Source organism: Anoplopoma fimbria, chromosome 24 (genome assembly GCF_027596085.1).
Source record: "Anoplopoma fimbria isolate UVic2021 breed Golden Eagle Sablefish chromosome 24, Afim_UVic_2022, whole genome shotgun sequence".
Lineage (NCBI taxonomy): Eukaryota > Metazoa > Chordata > Actinopteri > Perciformes > Anoplopomatidae > Anoplopoma > Anoplopoma fimbria.
In genome coordinates, this window is record NC_072472.1 from 11,704,673 (window position 1) to 11,719,458 (window position 14,786).

Sequence of the window (14,786 nt, forward strand, 5' to 3'; positions counted from 1 at the left end):
AGGAGGTTTGACATTAAGAGCTCCATGACAACAAGAGGCACCCCATCCACCAAGTGGCCGTGATCGTATAGTGGTTAGTACTCTGCGTTGTGGTCGCAGCAACCCCGGTTCGAATCCGGGTCACGGCAGAACTGATGAGTGCTACCTGTTTGTAGCTCTGGCTGTTGTAATGTATTCCTGCATGTGTCTCATTTCACATAGTTTGAAACTTGACAGCTTAAGCCATTTTTTCTGCCTGAAGCTCAATTTTTCCCGACTACACCATTAATTGTACCAGTGTTTTCCACATGGGTAGACACATCATAAGAACAAGCTGGCAAAATGAGCGATTTCCCACAGTGCATCACATGTAGGGCTAGTGGCGCAATGGATAACGCGTCTGACTACGGATCAGAAGATTCTAGGTTCGACTCCTGGCTAGCTCGTACGATATTTTAACTTGTATGTCATTTGACTATTGGCAAAAAAGGTATTGCCCTACAAACTCTGTATATAAGTAGATTTACATCTGGAAAAGCCAAATAATTGGTGAAAAGCCTTTCAGCTTGCTGATTAACAAATGGTTTAGTTGATTTTAGTCTTGTTCACTGTCACTAGTAAAATTCTTTAACTTCTAGATGGAAAAAAAGTCAACTGGTATGAATGACAGAATCAGCAGCACCAGAAAACCACTCGTGGAACAGTCATTTGTCACACATCATTTAGGTAACCAATACTAAAACAACATTAGTAGGTTGGACATTCAGAGGTCCATGACAACAAGAGGCACCCCATCCACCAAGCGGCCGTGATCGTATAGTGGTTAGTACTCTGCGTTGTGGTCGCAGCAACCCCGGTTCGAATCCGGGTCACGGCAGAACTGATGAGTGCTACCTGTTTGTAGCTCTGGCTGTTGTAATGTATTCCTGCATGTGTCTCATTTCACATAGTTTGAAACTTGACAGCTTAAGCCATTTTTTCTGCCTGAAGCTCAATTTTTCCCGACTACACCATTAATTGTACCAGTGTTTTCCACATGGGTAGACACATCATAAGAACAAGCTGGCAAAATGAGCGATTTCCCACAGTGCATCACATGTAGGGCTAGTGGCGCAATGGATAACGCGTCTGACTACGGATCAGAAGATTCTAGGTTCGACTCCTGGCTAGCTCGTACGATATTTTAACTTGTATGTCATTTGACTATTGGCAAAAAAGGTATTGCCCTACAAACTCTGTATATAAGTAGATTTACATCTGGAAAAGCCAAATAATTGGTGAAAAGCCTTTCAGCTTGCTGATTAACAAATGGTTTAGTTGATTTTAGTCTTGTTCACTGTCACTAGTAAAATTCTTTAACTTCTAGATGGAAAAAAAAGTCAACTGGTATGAATGACAGAATCAGCAGCACCAGAAAACCACTCGTGGAACAGTCATTTGTCACACATCATTTAGGTAACCAATACTAAAACAACATTAGTAGGTTGGACATTCAGAGGTCCATGACAACAAGAGGCACCCCATCCACCAAGCGGCCGTGATCGTATAGTGGTTAGTACTCTGCGTTGTGGTCGCAGCAACCCCGGTTCGAATCCGGGTCACGGCAGAATTGATGAGTGCTACCTTTTTGTAGCTTTTGCTGTTGTAATGTATTCCAGCATGTGTCTCATTTCACATAGTTTGAAACTTGACAGCTTAAGCCAATTTTTCTGCCTGAAGCTCAATTTTTCCCGACTACGCAATTAATTGTACCAGTGTTTTCCACATGGGTAGACACGTCATAAGAACAAGCTGGCAAAATGAGCGATTTCCCACAGTGCATCACATGTAGGGCTAGTGGCGCAATGGATAACGCGTCTGACTACGGATCAGAAGATTCTAGGTTCGACTCCTGGCTAGCTCGTACGACACTTTAACTTGTATGTCATTTGACTATTGGTAAAAAAGTTATTGCCCTACAAACTCTGTATATAAACGCGGCTGACTATCAATCTTCAGGGCTGAGCAATGGTTAACGTATCTGGCTACTGATCAGAACCATCTACATTGCACTTTTGGCCAGCTAGTAAACTTTTTTAACTTGTAGAATAAAAAAATAAAAAAAACTGTTAATGAATGACAGAATCAGAAGCACCAGAAAACCACTCGTGGATCAGCCATTTGTCACACATCATTTAGGTAACCAATACTAAAACAATATTAGGAGGTTTGACATTAAGAGCTCCATGACAACAAGAGGCACCCCATCCACCAAGTGGCCGTGATCGTATAGTGGTTAGTACTCTGCGTTGTGGTCGCAGCAACCCCGGTTCGAATCCGGGTCACGGCAGAACTGATGAGTGCTACCTGTTTGTAGCTCTGGCTGTTGTAATGTATTCCTGCATGTGTCTCATTTCACATAGTTTGAAACTTGACAGCTTAAGCCATTTTTTCTGCCTGAAGCTCAATTTTTCCCGACTACACCATTAATTGTACCAGTGTTTTCCACATGGGTAGACACATCATAAGAACAAGCTGGCAAAATGAGCGATTTCCCACAGTGCATCACATGTAGGGCTAGTGGCGCAATGGATAACGCGTCTGACTACGGATCAGAAGATTCTAGGTTCGACTCCTGGCTAGCTCGTACGATATTTTAACTTGTATGTCATTTGACTATTGGCAAAAAAGGTATTGCCCTACAAACTCTGTATATAAGTAGATTTACATCTGGAAAAGCCAAATAATTGGTGAAAAGCCTTTCAGCTTGCTGATTAACAAATGGTTTAGTTGATTTTAGTCTTGTTCACTGTCACTAGTAAAATTCTTTAACTTCTAGATGGAAAAAAAAGTCAACTGGTATGAATGACAGAATCAGCAGCACCAGAAAACCACTCGTGGAACAGTCATTTGTCACACATCATTTAGGTAACCAATACTAAAACAACATTAGTAGGTTGGACATTCAGAGGTCCATGACAACAAGAGGCACCCCATCCACCAAGCGGCCGTGATCGTATAGTGGTTAGTACTCTGCGTTGTGGTCGCAGCAACCCCGGTTCGAATCCGGGTCACGGCAGAATTGATGAGTGCTACCTTTTTGTAGCTTTTGCTGTTGTAATGTATTCCAGCATGTGTCTCATTTCACATAGTTTGAAACTTGACAGCTTAAGCCAATTTTTCTGCCTGAAGCTCAATTTTTCCCGACTACGCAATTAATTGTACCAGTGTTTTCCACATGGGTAGACACGTCATAAGAACAAGCTGGCAAAATGAGCGATTTCCCACAGTGCATCACATGTAGGGCTAGTGGCGCAATGGATAACGCGTCTGACTACGGATCAGAAGATTCTAGGTTCGACTCCTGGCTAGCTCGTACGACACTTTAACTTGTATGTCATTTGACTATTGGTAAAAAAGTTATTGCCCTACAAACTCTGTATATAAACGCGGCTGACTATCAATCTTCAGGGCTGAGCAATGGTTAACGTATCTGGCTACTGATCAGAACCATCTACATTGCACTTTTGGCCAGCTAGTAAACTTTTTTAACTTGTAGAATAAAAAAATAAAAAACTGTTGTTAATGAATGACAGAATCAGAAGCACCAGAAAACCACTCGTGGATCAGCCATTTGTCACACATCATTTAGGTAACCAATACTAAAACAATATTAGGAGGTTTGACATTAAGAGCTCCATGACAACAAGAGGCACCCCATCCACCAAGTGGCCGTGATCGTATAGTGGTTAGTACTCTGCGTTGTGGTCGCAGCAACCCCGGTTCGAATCCGGGTCACGGCAGAACTGATGAGTGCTACCTGTTTGTAGCTCTGGCTGTTGTAATGTATTCCTGCATGTGTCTCATTTCACATAGTTTGAAACTTGACAGCTTAAGCCATTTTTTCTGCCTGAAGCTCAATTTTTCCCGACTACACCATTAATTGTACCAGTGTTTTCCACATGGGTAGACACATCATAAGAACAAGCTGGCAAAATGAGCGATTTCCCACAGTGCATCACATGTAGGGCTAGTGGCGCAATGGATAACGCGTCTGACTACGGATCAGAAGATTCTAGGTTCGACTCCTGGCTAGCTCGTACGATATTTTAACTTGTATGTCATTTGACTATTGGCAAAAAAGGTATTGCCCTACAAACTCTGTATATAAGTAGATTTACATCTGGAAAAGCCAAATAATTGGTGAAAAGCCTTTCAGCTTGCTGATTAACAAATGGTTTAGTTGATTTTAGTCTTGTTCACTGTCACTAGTAAAATTCTTTAACTTCTAGATGGAAAAAAAAGTCAACTGGTATGAATGACAGAATCAGCAGCACCAGAAAACCACTCGTGGAACAGTCATTTGTCACACATCATTTAGGTAACCAATACTAAAACAACATTAGTAGGTTGGACATTCAGAGGTCCATGACAACAAGAGGCACCCCATCCACCAAGCGGCCGTGATCGTATAGTGGTTAGTACTCTGCGTTGTGGTCGCAGCAACCCCGGTTCGAATCCGGGTCACGGCAGAATTGATGAGTGCTACCTTTTTGTAGCTTTTGCTGTTGTAATGTATTCCAGCATGTGTCTCATTTCACATAGTTTGAAACTTGACAGCTTAAGCCAATTTTTCTGCCTGAAGCTCAATTTTTCCCGACTACGCAATTAATTGTACCAGTGTTTTCCACATGGGTAGACACGTCATAAGAACAAGCTGGCAAAATGAGCGATTTCCCACAGTGCATCACATGTAGGGCTAGTGGCGCAATGGATAACGCGTCTGACTACGGATCAGAAGATTCTAGGTTCGACTCCTGGCTAGCTCGTACGACACTTTAACTTGTATGTCATTTGACTATTGGTAAAAAAGTTATTGCCCTACAAACTCTGTATATAAACGCGGCTGACTATCAATCTTCAGGGCTGAGCAATGGTTAACGTATCTGGCTACTGATCAGAACCATCTACATTGAACTTTTGGCCAGCTAGTAAACTTTTTTAACTTGTAGAATAAAAAAAAAAAAAAACTGTTAATGAATGACAGAATCAGAAGCACCAGAAAACCACTCGTGGATCAGCCATTTGTCACACATCATTTAGGTAACCAATACTAAAACAATATTAGGAGGTTTGACATTAAGAGCTCCATGACAACAAGAGGCACCCCATCCACCAAGTGGCCGTGATCGTATAGTGGTTAGTACTCTGCGTTGTGGTCGCAGCAACCCCGGTTCGAATCCGGGTCACGGCAGAACTGATGAGTGCTACCTGTTTGTAGCTCTGGCTGTTGTAATGTATTCCTGCATGTGTCTCATTTCACATAGTTTGAAACTTGACAGCTTAAGCCATTTTTTCTGCCTGAAGCTCAATTTTTCCCGACTACACCATTAATTGTACCAGTGTTTTCCACATGGGTAGACACATCATAAGAACAAGCTGGCAAAATGAGCGATTTCCCACAGTGCATCACATGTAGGGCTAGTGGCGCAATGGATAACGCGTCTGACTACGGATCAGAAGATTCTAGGTTCGACTCCTGGCTAGCTCGTACGATATTTTAACTTGTATGTCATTTGGACTATTGGCAAAAAAGGTATTGCCCTACAAACTCTGTATATAAGTAGATTTACATCTGGAAAAGCCAAATAATTGGTGAAAAGCCTTTCAGCTTGCTGATTAACAAATGGTTTAGTTGATTTTAGTCTTGTTCACTGTCACTAGTAAAATTCTTTAACTTCTAGATGGAAAAAAAAGTCAACTGGTATGAATGACAGAATCAGCAGCACCAGAAAACCACTCGTGGAACAGTCATTTGTCACACATCATTTAGGTAACCAATACTAAAACAACATTAGTAGGTTGGACATTCAGAGGTCCATGACAACAAGAGGCACCCCATCCACCAAGCGGCCGTGATCGTATAGTGGTTAGTACTCTGCGTTGTGGTCGCAGCAACCCCGGTTCGAATCCGGGTCACGGCAGAATTGATGAGTGCTACCTTTTTGTAGCTTTTGCTGTTGTAATGTATTCCAGCATGTGTCTCATTTCACATAGTTTGAAACTTGACAGCTTAAGCCAATTTTTCTGCCTGAAGCTCAATTTTTCCCGACTACGCAATTAATTGTACCAGTGTTTTCCACATGGGTAGACACGTCATAAGAACAAGCTGGCAAAATGAGCGATTTCCCACAGTGCATCACATGTAGGGCTAGTGGCGCAATGGATAACGCGTCTGACTACGGATCAGAAGATTCTAGGTTCGACTCCTGGCTAGCTCGTACGACACTTTAACTTGTATGTCATTTGACTATTGGTAAAAAAGTTATTGCCCTACAAACTCTGTATATAAACGCGGCTGACTATCAATCTTCAGGGCTGAGCAATGGTTAACGTATCTGGCTACTGATCAGAACCATCTACATTGAACTTTTGGCCAGCTAGTAAACTTTTTTAACTTGTAGAATAAAAAAATAAAAAAAACTGTTAATGAATGACAGAATCAGAAGCACCAGAAAACCACTCGTGGATCAGCCATTTGTCACACATCATTTAGGTAACCAATACTAAAACAATATTAGGAGGTTTGACATTAAGAGCTCCATGACAACAAGAGGCACCCCATCCACCAAGTGGCCGTGATCGTATAGTGGTTAGTACTCTGCGTTGTGGTCGCAGCAACCCCGGTTCGAATCCGGGTCACGGCAGAACTGATGAGTGCTACCTGTTTGTAGCTCTGGCTGTTGTAATGTATTCCTGCATGTGTCTCATTTCACATAGTTTGAAACTTGACAGCTTAAGCCATTTTTTCTGCCTGAAGCTCAATTTTTCCCGACTACACCATTAATTGTACCAGTGTTTTCCACATGGGTAGACACATCATAAGAACAAGCTGGCAAAATGAGCGATTTCCCACAGTGCATCACATGTAGGGCTAGTGGCGCAATGGATAACGCGTCTGACTACGGATCAGAAGATTCTAGGTTCGACTCCTGGCTAGCTCGTACGATATTTTAACTTGTATGTCATTTGACTATTGGCAAAAAAGGTATTGCCCTACAAACTCTGTATATAAGTAGATTTACATCTGGAAAAGCCAAATAATTGGTGAAAAGCCTTTCAGCTTGCTGATTAACAAATGGTTTAGTTGATTTTAGTCTTGTTCACTGTCACTAGTAAAATTCTTTAACTTCTAGATGGAAAAAAAAGTCAACTGGTATGAATGACAGAATCAGCAGCACCAGAAAACCACTCGTGGAACAGTCATTTGTCACACATCATTTAGGTAACCAATACTAAAACAACATTAGTAGGTTGGACATTCAGAGGTCCATGACAACAAGAGGCACCCCATCCACCAAGCGGCCGTGATCGTATAGTGGTTAGTACTCTGCGTTGTGGTCGCAGCAACCCCGGTTCGAATCCGGGTCACGGCAGAATTGATGAGTGCTACCTTTTTGTAGCTTTTGCTGTTGTAATGTATTCCAGCATGTGTCTCATTTCACATAGTTTGAAACTTGACAGCTTAAGCCAATTTTTCTGCCTGAAGCTCAATTTTTCCCGACTACGCAATTAATTGTACCAGTGTTTTCCACATGGGTAGACACGTCATAAGAACAAGCTGGCAAAATGAGCGATTTCCCACAGTGCATCACATGTAGGGCTAGTGGCGCAATGGATAACGCGTCTGACTACGGATCAGAAGATTCTAGGTTCGACTCCTGGCTAGCTCGTACGACACTTTAACTTGTATGTCATTTGACTATTGGTAAAAAAGTTATTGCCCTACAAACTCTGTATATAAACGCGGCTGACTATCAATCTTCAGGGCTGAGCAATGGTTAACGTATCTGGCTACTGATCAGAACCATCTACATTGCACTTTTGGCCAGCTAGTAAACTTTTTTAACTTGTAGAATAAAAAAATAAAAAAAACTGTTAATGAATGACAGAATCAGAAGCACCAGAAAACCACTCGTGGATCAGCCATTTGTCACACATCATTTAGGTAACCAATACTAAAACAATATTAGGAGGTTTGACATTAAGAGCTCCATGACAACAAGAGGCACCCCATCCACCCAGTGGCCGTGATCGTATAGTGGTTAGTACTCTGCGTTGTGGTCGCAGCAACCCCGGTTCGAATCCGGGTCACGGCAGAACTGATGAGTGCTACCTGTTTGTAGCTCTGGCTGTTGTAATGTATTCCTGCATGTGTCTCATTTCACATAGTTTGAAACTTGACAGCTTAAGCCATTTTTTCTGCCTGAAGCTCAATTTTTCCCGACTACACCATTAATTGTACCAGTGTTTTCCACATGGGTAGACACATCATAAGAACAAGCTGGCAAAATGAGCGATTTCCCACAGTGCATCACATGTAGGGCTAGTGGCGCAATGGATAACGCGTCTGACTACGGATCAGAAGATTCTAGGTTCGACTCCTGGCTAGCTCGTACGATATTTTAACTTGTATGTCATTTGACTATTGGCAAAAAAGGTATTGCCCTACAAACTCTGTATATAAGTAGATTTACATCTGGAAAAGCCAAATAATTGGTGAAAAGCCTTTCAGCTTGCTGATTAACAAATGGTTTAGTTGATTTTAGTCTTGTTCACTGTCACTAGTAAAATTCTTTAACTTCTAGATGGAAAAAAAGTCAACTGGTATGAATGACAGAATCAGCAGCACCAGAAAACCACTCGTGGAACAGTCATTTGTCACACATCATTTAGGTAACCAATACTAAAACAACATTAGTAGGTTGGACATTCAGAGGTCCATGACAACAAGAGGCACCCCATCCACCAAGCGGCCGTGATCGTATAGTGGTTAGTACTCTGCGTTGTGGTCGCAGCAACCCCGGTTCGAATCCGGGTCACGGCAGAATTGATGAGTGCTACCTTTTTGTAGCTTTTGCTGTTGTAATGTATTCCAGCATGTGTCTCATTTCACATAGTTTGAAACTTGACAGCTTAAGCCAATTTTTCTGCCTGAAGCTCAATTTTTCCCGACTACGCAATTAATTGTACCAGTGTTTTCCACATGGGTAGACACGTCATAAGAACAAGCTGGCAAAATGAGCGATTTCCCACAGTGCATCACATGTAGGGCTAGTGGCGCAATGGATAACGCGTCTGACTACGGATCAGAAGATTCTAGGTTCGACTCCTGGCTAGCTCGTACGACACTTTAACTTGTATGTCATTTGACTATTGGTAAAAAAGTTATTGCCCTACAAACTCTGTATATAAACGCGGCTGACTATCAATCTTCAGGGCTGAGCAATGGTTAACGTATCTGGCTACTGATCAGAACCATCTACATTGCACTTTTGGCCAGCTAGTAAACTTTTTTAACTTGTAGAATAAAAAAATAAAAAAAACTGTTAATGAATGACAGAATCAGAAGCACCAGAAAACCACTCGTGGATCAGCCATTTGTCACACATCATTTAGGTAACCAATACTAAAACAATATTAGGAGGTTTGACATTAAGAGCTCCATGACAACAAGAGGCACCCCATCCACCAAGTGGCCGTGATCGTATAGTGGTTAGTACTCTGCGTTGTGGTCGCAGCAACCCCGGTTCGAATCCGGGTCACGGCAGAACTGATGAGTGCTACCTGTTTGTAGCTCTGGCTGTTGTAATGTATTCCTGCATGTGTCTCATTTCACATAGTTTGAAACTTGACAGCTTAAGCCATTTTTTCTGCCTGAAGCTCAATTTTTCCCGACTACACCATTAATTGTACCAGTGTTTTCCACATGGGTAGACACATCATAAGAACAAGCTGGCAAAATGAGCGATTTCCCACAGTGCATCACATGTAGGGCTAGTGGCGCAATGGATAACGCGTCTGACTACGGATCAGAAGATTCTAGGTTCGACTCCTGGCTAGCTCGTACGATATTTTAACTTGTATGTCATTTGACTATTGGCAAAAAAGGTATTGCCCTACAAACTCTGTATATAAGTAGATTTACATCTGGAAAAGCCAAATAATTGGTGAAAAGCCTTTCAGCTTGCTGATTAACAAATGGTTTAGTTGATTTTAGTCTTGTTCACTGTCACTAGTAAAATTCTTTAACTTCTAGATGGAAAAAAAAAGTCAACTGGTATGAATGACAGAATCAGCAGCACCAGAAAACCACTCGTGGAACAGTCATTTGTCACACATCATTTAGGTAACCAATACTAAAACAACATTAGTAGGTTGGACATTCAGAGGTCCATGACAACAAGAGGCACCCCATCCACCAAGCGGCCGTGATCGTATAGTGGTTAGTACTCTGCGTTGTGGTCGCAGCAACCCCGGTTCGAATCCGGGTCACGGCAGAATTGATGAGTGCTACCTTTTTGTAGCTTTTGCTGTTGTAATGTATTCCAGCATGTGTCTCATTTCACATAGTTTGAAACTTGACAGCTTAAGCCAATTTTTCTGCCTGAAGCTCAATTTTTCCCGACTACGCAATTAATTGTACCAGTGTTTTCCACATGGGTAGACACGTCATAAGAACAAGCTGGCAAAATGAGCGATTTCCCACAGTGCATCACATGTAGGGCTAGTGGCGCAATGGATAACGCGTCTGACTACGGATCAGAAGATTCTAGGTTCGACTCCTGGCTAGCTCGTACGACACTTTAACTTGTATGTCATTTGACTATTGGTAAAAAAGTTATTGCCCTACAAACTCTGTATATAAACGCGGCTGACTATCAATCTTCAGGGCTGAGCAATGGTTAACGTATCTGGCTACTGATCAGAACCATCTACATTGAACTTTTGGCCAGCTAGTAAACTTTTTTAACTTGTAGAATAAAAAAATAAAAAAAACTGTTAATGAATGACAGAATCAGAAGCACCAGAAAACCACTCGTGGATCAGCCATTTGTCACACATCATTTAGGTAACCAATACTAAAACAATATTAGGAGGTTTGACATTAAGAGCTCCATGACAACAAGAGGCACCCCATCCACCAAGTGGCCGTGATCGTATAGTGGTTAGTACTCTGCGTTGTGGTCGCAGCAACCCCGGTTCGAATCCGGGTCACGGCAGAACTGATGAGTGCTACCTGTTTGTAGCTCTGGCTGTTGTAATGTATTCCTGCATGTGTCTCATTTCACATAGTTTGAAACTTGACAGCTTAAGCCATTTTTTCTGCCTGAAGCTCAATTTTTCCCGACTACACCATTAATTGTACCAGTGTTTTCCACATGGGTAGACACATCATAAGAACAAGCTGGCAAAATGAGCGATTTCCCACAGTGCATCACATGTAGGGCTAGTGGCGCAATGGATAACGCGTCTGACTACGGATCAGAAGATTCTAGGTTCGACTCCTGGCTAGCTCGTACGATATTTTAACTTGTATGTCATTTGACTATTGGCAAAAAAGGTATTGCCCTACAAACTCTGTATATAAGTAGATTTACATCTGGAAAAGCCAAATAATTGGTGAAAAGCCTTTCAGCTTGCTGATTAACAAATGGTTTAGTTGATTTTAGTCTTGTTCACTGTCACTAGTAAAATTCTTTAACTTCTAGATGGAAAAAAAAGTCAACTGGTATGAATGACAGAATCAGCAGCACCAGAAAACCACTCGTGGAACAGTCATTTGTCACACATCATTTAGGTAACCAATACTAAAACAACATTAGTAGGTTGGACATTCAGAGGTCCATGACAACAAGAGGCACCCCATCCACCAAGCGGCCGTGATCGTATAGTGGTTAGTACTCTGCGTTGTGGTCGCAGCAACCCCGGTTCGAATCCGGGTCACGGCAGAATTGATGAGTGCTACCTTTTTGTAGCTTTTGCTGTTGTAATGTATTCCAGCATGTGTCTCATTTCACATAGTTTGAAACTTGACAGCTTAAGCCAATTTTTCTGCCTGAAGCTCAATTTTTCCCGACTACGCAATTAATTGTACCAGTGTTTTCCACATGGGTAGACACGTCATAAGAACAAGCTGGCAAAATGAGCGATTTCCCACAGTGCATCACATGTAGGGCTAGTGGCGCAATGGATAACGCGTCTGACTACGGATCAGAAGATTCTAGGTTCGACTCCTGGCTAGCTCGTACGACACTTTAACTTGTATGTCATTTGACTATTGGTAAAAAAGTTATTGCCCTACAAACTCTGTATATAAACGCGGCTGACTATCAATCTTCAGGGCTGAGCAATGGTTAACGTATCTGGCTACTGATCAGAACCATCTACATTGCACTTTTGGCCAGCTAGTAAACTTTTTTAACTTGTAGAATAAAAAAATAAAAAAAACTGTTAATGAATGACAGAATCAGAAGCACCAGAAAACCACTCGTGGATCAGCCATTTGTCACACATCATTTAGGTAACCAATACTAAAACAATATTAGGAGGTTTGACATTAAGAGCTCCATGACAACAAGAGGCACCCCATCCACCAAGTGGCCGTGATCGTATAGTGGTTAGTACTCTGCGTTGTGGTCGCAGCAACCCCGGTTCGAATCCGGGTCACGGCAGAACTGATGAGTGCTACCTGTTTGTAGCTCTGGCTGTTGTAATGTATTCCTGCATGTGTCTCATTTCACATAGTTTGAAACTTGACAGCTTAAGCCATTTTTTCTGCCTGAAGCTCAATTTTTCCCGACTACACCATTAATTGTACCAGTGTTTTCCACATGGGTAGACACATCATAAGAACAAGCTGGCAAAATGAGCGATTTCCCACAGTGCATCACATGTAGGGCTAGTGGCGCAATGGATAACGCGTCTGACTACGGATCAGAAGATTCTAGGTTCGACTCCTGGCTAGCTCGTACGATATTTTAACTTGTATGTCATTTGACTATTGGCAAAAAAGGTATTGCCCTACAAACTCTGTATATAAGTAGATTTACATCTGGAAAAGCCAAATAATTGGTGAAAAGCCTTTCAGCTTGCTGATTAACAAATGGTTTAGTTGATTTTAGTCTTGTTCACTGTCACTAGTAAAATTCTTTAACTTCTAGATGGAAAAAAAAGTCAACTGGTATGAATGACAGAATCAGCAGCACCAGAAAACCACTCGTGGAACAGTCATTTGTCACACATCATTTAGGTAACCAATACTAAAACAACATTAGTAGGTTGGACATTCAGAGGTCCATGACAACAAGAGGCACCCCATCCACCAAGCGGCCGTGATCGTATAGTGGTTAGTACTCTGCGTTGTGGTCGCAGCAACCCCGGTTCGAATCCGGGTCACGGCAGAATTGATGAGTGCTACCTTTTTGTAGCTTTTGCTGTTGTAATGTATTCCAGCATGTGTCTCATTTCACATAGTTTGAAACTTGACAGCTTAAGCCAATTTTTCTGCCTGAAGCTCAATTTTTCCCGACTACGCAATTAATTGTACCAGTGTTTTCCACATGGGTAGACACGTCATAAGAACAAGCTGGCAAAATGAGCGATTTCCCACAGTGCATCACATGTAGGGCTAGTGGCGCAATGGATAACGCGTCTGACTACGGATCAGAAGATTCTAGGTTCGACTCCTGGCTAGCTCGTACGACACTTTAACTTGTATGTCATTTGACTATTGGTAAAAAAGTTATTGCCCTACAAACTCTGTATATAAACGCGGCTGACTATCAATCTTCAGGGCTGAGCAATGGTTAACGTATCTGGCTACTGATCAGAACCATCTACATTGCACTTTTGGCCAGCTAGTAAACTTTTTTAACTTGTAGAATAAAAAAATAAAAAAAACTGTTAATGAATGACAGAATCAGAAGCACCAGAAAACCACTCGTGGATCAGCCATTTGTCACACATCATTTAGGTAACCAATACTAAAACAATATTAGGAGGTTTGACATTAAGAGCTCCATGACAACAAGAGGCACCCCATCCACCAAGTGGCCGTGATCGTATAGTGGTTAGTACTCTGCGTTGTGGTCGCAGCAACCCCGGTTCGAATCCGGGTCACGGCAGAACTGATGAGTGCTACCTGTTTGTAGCTCTGGCTGTTGTAATGTATTCCTGCATGTGTCTCATTTCACATAGTTTGAAACTTGACAGCTTAAGCCATTTTTTCTGCCTGAAGCTCAATTTTTCCACTACACCATTAATTGTACCAGTGTTTTCCACATGGGTAGACACATCATAAGAACAAGCTGGCAAAATGAGCGATTTCCCACAGTGCATCACATGTAGGGCTAGTGGCGCAATGGATAACGCGTCTGACTACGGATCAGAAGATTCTAGGTTCGACTCCTGGCTAGCTCGTACGATATTTTAACTTGTATGTCATTTGACTATTGGCAAAAAAGGTATTGCCCTACAAACTCTGTATATAAGTAGATTTACATCTGGAAAAGCCAAATAATTGGTGAAAAGCCTTTCAGCTTGCTGATTAACAAATGGTTTAGTTGATTTTAGTCTTGTTCACTGTCACTAGTAAAATTCTTTAACTTCTAGATGGAAAAAAAGTCAACTGGTATGAATGACAGAATCAGCAGCACCAGAAAACCACTCGTGGAACAGTCATTTGTCACACATCATTTAGGTAACCAATACTAAAACAACATTAGTAGGTTGGACATTCAGAGGTCCATGACAACAAGAGGCACCCCATCCACCAAGCGGCCGTGATCGTATAGTGGTTAGTACTCTGCGTTGTGGTCGCAGCAACCCCGGTTCGAATCCGGGTCACGGCAGAATTGATGAGTGCTACCTTTTTGTAGCTTTTGCTGTTGTAATGTATTCCAGCATGTGTCTCATTTCACATAGTTTGAAACTTGACAGCTTAAGCCAATTTTTCTGCCTGAAGCTCAATTTTTCCCGACTACACA

The 14,786-nt window shown here is 41.9% G+C and overlaps 1 protein-coding gene and 41 non-coding genes across 42 annotated transcripts in view; 41 read left to right on the top strand and 1 right to left on the bottom strand.

Moving 5' to 3' along the window:
* The window catches only part of LOC129114035 (cilia- and flagella-associated protein 54-like), an 87,150-nt gene that overhangs the window by 35,512 nt on the left and 36,852 nt on the right, over positions 1–14,786 (bottom strand). The window lies entirely within an intron of this gene.
* trnah-gug (transfer RNA histidin (anticodon GUG)) lies at positions 57–128 on the top strand. Its single transcript has one exon. It is a non-coding gene; the product is annotated as a tRNA-His (tRNA).
* On the top strand, positions 353–425 carry trnar-acg (transfer RNA arginine (anticodon ACG)). The gene has a single exon. It is a non-coding gene; the product is annotated as a tRNA-Arg (tRNA).
* On the top strand, positions 785–856 carry trnah-gug (transfer RNA histidin (anticodon GUG)). The gene has a single exon. It is a non-coding gene; the product is annotated as a tRNA-His (tRNA).
* On the top strand, positions 1,081–1,153 carry trnar-acg (transfer RNA arginine (anticodon ACG)). Its single transcript has one exon. It is a non-coding gene; the product is annotated as a tRNA-Arg (tRNA).
* On the top strand, positions 1,514–1,585 carry trnah-gug (transfer RNA histidin (anticodon GUG)). The gene has a single exon. It is a non-coding gene; the product is annotated as a tRNA-His (tRNA).
* Positions 1,810–1,882, top strand: trnar-acg (transfer RNA arginine (anticodon ACG)). The gene has a single exon. It is a non-coding gene; the product is annotated as a tRNA-Arg (tRNA).
* Positions 2,237–2,308, top strand: trnah-gug (transfer RNA histidin (anticodon GUG)). The gene has a single exon. It is a non-coding gene; the product is annotated as a tRNA-His (tRNA).
* On the top strand, positions 2,533–2,605 carry trnar-acg (transfer RNA arginine (anticodon ACG)). The gene has a single exon. It is a non-coding gene; the product is annotated as a tRNA-Arg (tRNA).
* Positions 2,966–3,037, top strand: trnah-gug (transfer RNA histidin (anticodon GUG)). The gene has a single exon. It is a non-coding gene; the product is annotated as a tRNA-His (tRNA).
* On the top strand, positions 3,262–3,334 carry trnar-acg (transfer RNA arginine (anticodon ACG)). The gene has a single exon. It is a non-coding gene; the product is annotated as a tRNA-Arg (tRNA).
* Positions 3,690–3,761, top strand: trnah-gug (transfer RNA histidin (anticodon GUG)). Its single transcript has one exon. It is a non-coding gene; the product is annotated as a tRNA-His (tRNA).
* Positions 3,986–4,058, top strand: trnar-acg (transfer RNA arginine (anticodon ACG)). The gene has a single exon. It is a non-coding gene; the product is annotated as a tRNA-Arg (tRNA).
* Positions 4,419–4,490, top strand: trnah-gug (transfer RNA histidin (anticodon GUG)). The gene has a single exon. It is a non-coding gene; the product is annotated as a tRNA-His (tRNA).
* trnar-acg (transfer RNA arginine (anticodon ACG)) lies at positions 4,715–4,787 on the top strand. The gene has a single exon. It is a non-coding gene; the product is annotated as a tRNA-Arg (tRNA).
* On the top strand, positions 5,141–5,212 carry trnah-gug (transfer RNA histidin (anticodon GUG)). The gene has a single exon. It is a non-coding gene; the product is annotated as a tRNA-His (tRNA).
* On the top strand, positions 5,437–5,509 carry trnar-acg (transfer RNA arginine (anticodon ACG)). Its single transcript has one exon. It is a non-coding gene; the product is annotated as a tRNA-Arg (tRNA).
* Positions 5,871–5,942, top strand: trnah-gug (transfer RNA histidin (anticodon GUG)). Its single transcript has one exon. It is a non-coding gene; the product is annotated as a tRNA-His (tRNA).
* trnar-acg (transfer RNA arginine (anticodon ACG)) lies at positions 6,167–6,239 on the top strand. The gene has a single exon. It is a non-coding gene; the product is annotated as a tRNA-Arg (tRNA).
* trnah-gug (transfer RNA histidin (anticodon GUG)) lies at positions 6,594–6,665 on the top strand. Its single transcript has one exon. It is a non-coding gene; the product is annotated as a tRNA-His (tRNA).
* Positions 6,890–6,962, top strand: trnar-acg (transfer RNA arginine (anticodon ACG)). Its single transcript has one exon. It is a non-coding gene; the product is annotated as a tRNA-Arg (tRNA).
* trnah-gug (transfer RNA histidin (anticodon GUG)) lies at positions 7,323–7,394 on the top strand. Its single transcript has one exon. It is a non-coding gene; the product is annotated as a tRNA-His (tRNA).
* Positions 7,619–7,691, top strand: trnar-acg (transfer RNA arginine (anticodon ACG)). The gene has a single exon. It is a non-coding gene; the product is annotated as a tRNA-Arg (tRNA).
* Positions 8,046–8,117, top strand: trnah-gug (transfer RNA histidin (anticodon GUG)). Its single transcript has one exon. It is a non-coding gene; the product is annotated as a tRNA-His (tRNA).
* trnar-acg (transfer RNA arginine (anticodon ACG)) lies at positions 8,342–8,414 on the top strand. The gene has a single exon. It is a non-coding gene; the product is annotated as a tRNA-Arg (tRNA).
* On the top strand, positions 8,774–8,845 carry trnah-gug (transfer RNA histidin (anticodon GUG)). Its single transcript has one exon. It is a non-coding gene; the product is annotated as a tRNA-His (tRNA).
* Positions 9,070–9,142, top strand: trnar-acg (transfer RNA arginine (anticodon ACG)). Its single transcript has one exon. It is a non-coding gene; the product is annotated as a tRNA-Arg (tRNA).
* On the top strand, positions 9,497–9,568 carry trnah-gug (transfer RNA histidin (anticodon GUG)). The gene has a single exon. It is a non-coding gene; the product is annotated as a tRNA-His (tRNA).
* trnar-acg (transfer RNA arginine (anticodon ACG)) lies at positions 9,793–9,865 on the top strand. Its single transcript has one exon. It is a non-coding gene; the product is annotated as a tRNA-Arg (tRNA).
* trnah-gug (transfer RNA histidin (anticodon GUG)) lies at positions 10,227–10,298 on the top strand. The gene has a single exon. It is a non-coding gene; the product is annotated as a tRNA-His (tRNA).
* On the top strand, positions 10,523–10,595 carry trnar-acg (transfer RNA arginine (anticodon ACG)). The gene has a single exon. It is a non-coding gene; the product is annotated as a tRNA-Arg (tRNA).
* trnah-gug (transfer RNA histidin (anticodon GUG)) lies at positions 10,950–11,021 on the top strand. The gene has a single exon. It is a non-coding gene; the product is annotated as a tRNA-His (tRNA).
* trnar-acg (transfer RNA arginine (anticodon ACG)) lies at positions 11,246–11,318 on the top strand. Its single transcript has one exon. It is a non-coding gene; the product is annotated as a tRNA-Arg (tRNA).
* trnah-gug (transfer RNA histidin (anticodon GUG)) lies at positions 11,679–11,750 on the top strand. The gene has a single exon. It is a non-coding gene; the product is annotated as a tRNA-His (tRNA).
* On the top strand, positions 11,975–12,047 carry trnar-acg (transfer RNA arginine (anticodon ACG)). Its single transcript has one exon. It is a non-coding gene; the product is annotated as a tRNA-Arg (tRNA).
* On the top strand, positions 12,402–12,473 carry trnah-gug (transfer RNA histidin (anticodon GUG)). The gene has a single exon. It is a non-coding gene; the product is annotated as a tRNA-His (tRNA).
* On the top strand, positions 12,698–12,770 carry trnar-acg (transfer RNA arginine (anticodon ACG)). The gene has a single exon. It is a non-coding gene; the product is annotated as a tRNA-Arg (tRNA).
* Positions 13,131–13,202, top strand: trnah-gug (transfer RNA histidin (anticodon GUG)). The gene has a single exon. It is a non-coding gene; the product is annotated as a tRNA-His (tRNA).
* Positions 13,427–13,499, top strand: trnar-acg (transfer RNA arginine (anticodon ACG)). Its single transcript has one exon. It is a non-coding gene; the product is annotated as a tRNA-Arg (tRNA).
* Positions 13,854–13,925, top strand: trnah-gug (transfer RNA histidin (anticodon GUG)). The gene has a single exon. It is a non-coding gene; the product is annotated as a tRNA-His (tRNA).
* trnar-acg (transfer RNA arginine (anticodon ACG)) lies at positions 14,148–14,220 on the top strand. The gene has a single exon. It is a non-coding gene; the product is annotated as a tRNA-Arg (tRNA).
* trnah-gug (transfer RNA histidin (anticodon GUG)) lies at positions 14,580–14,651 on the top strand. Its single transcript has one exon. It is a non-coding gene; the product is annotated as a tRNA-His (tRNA).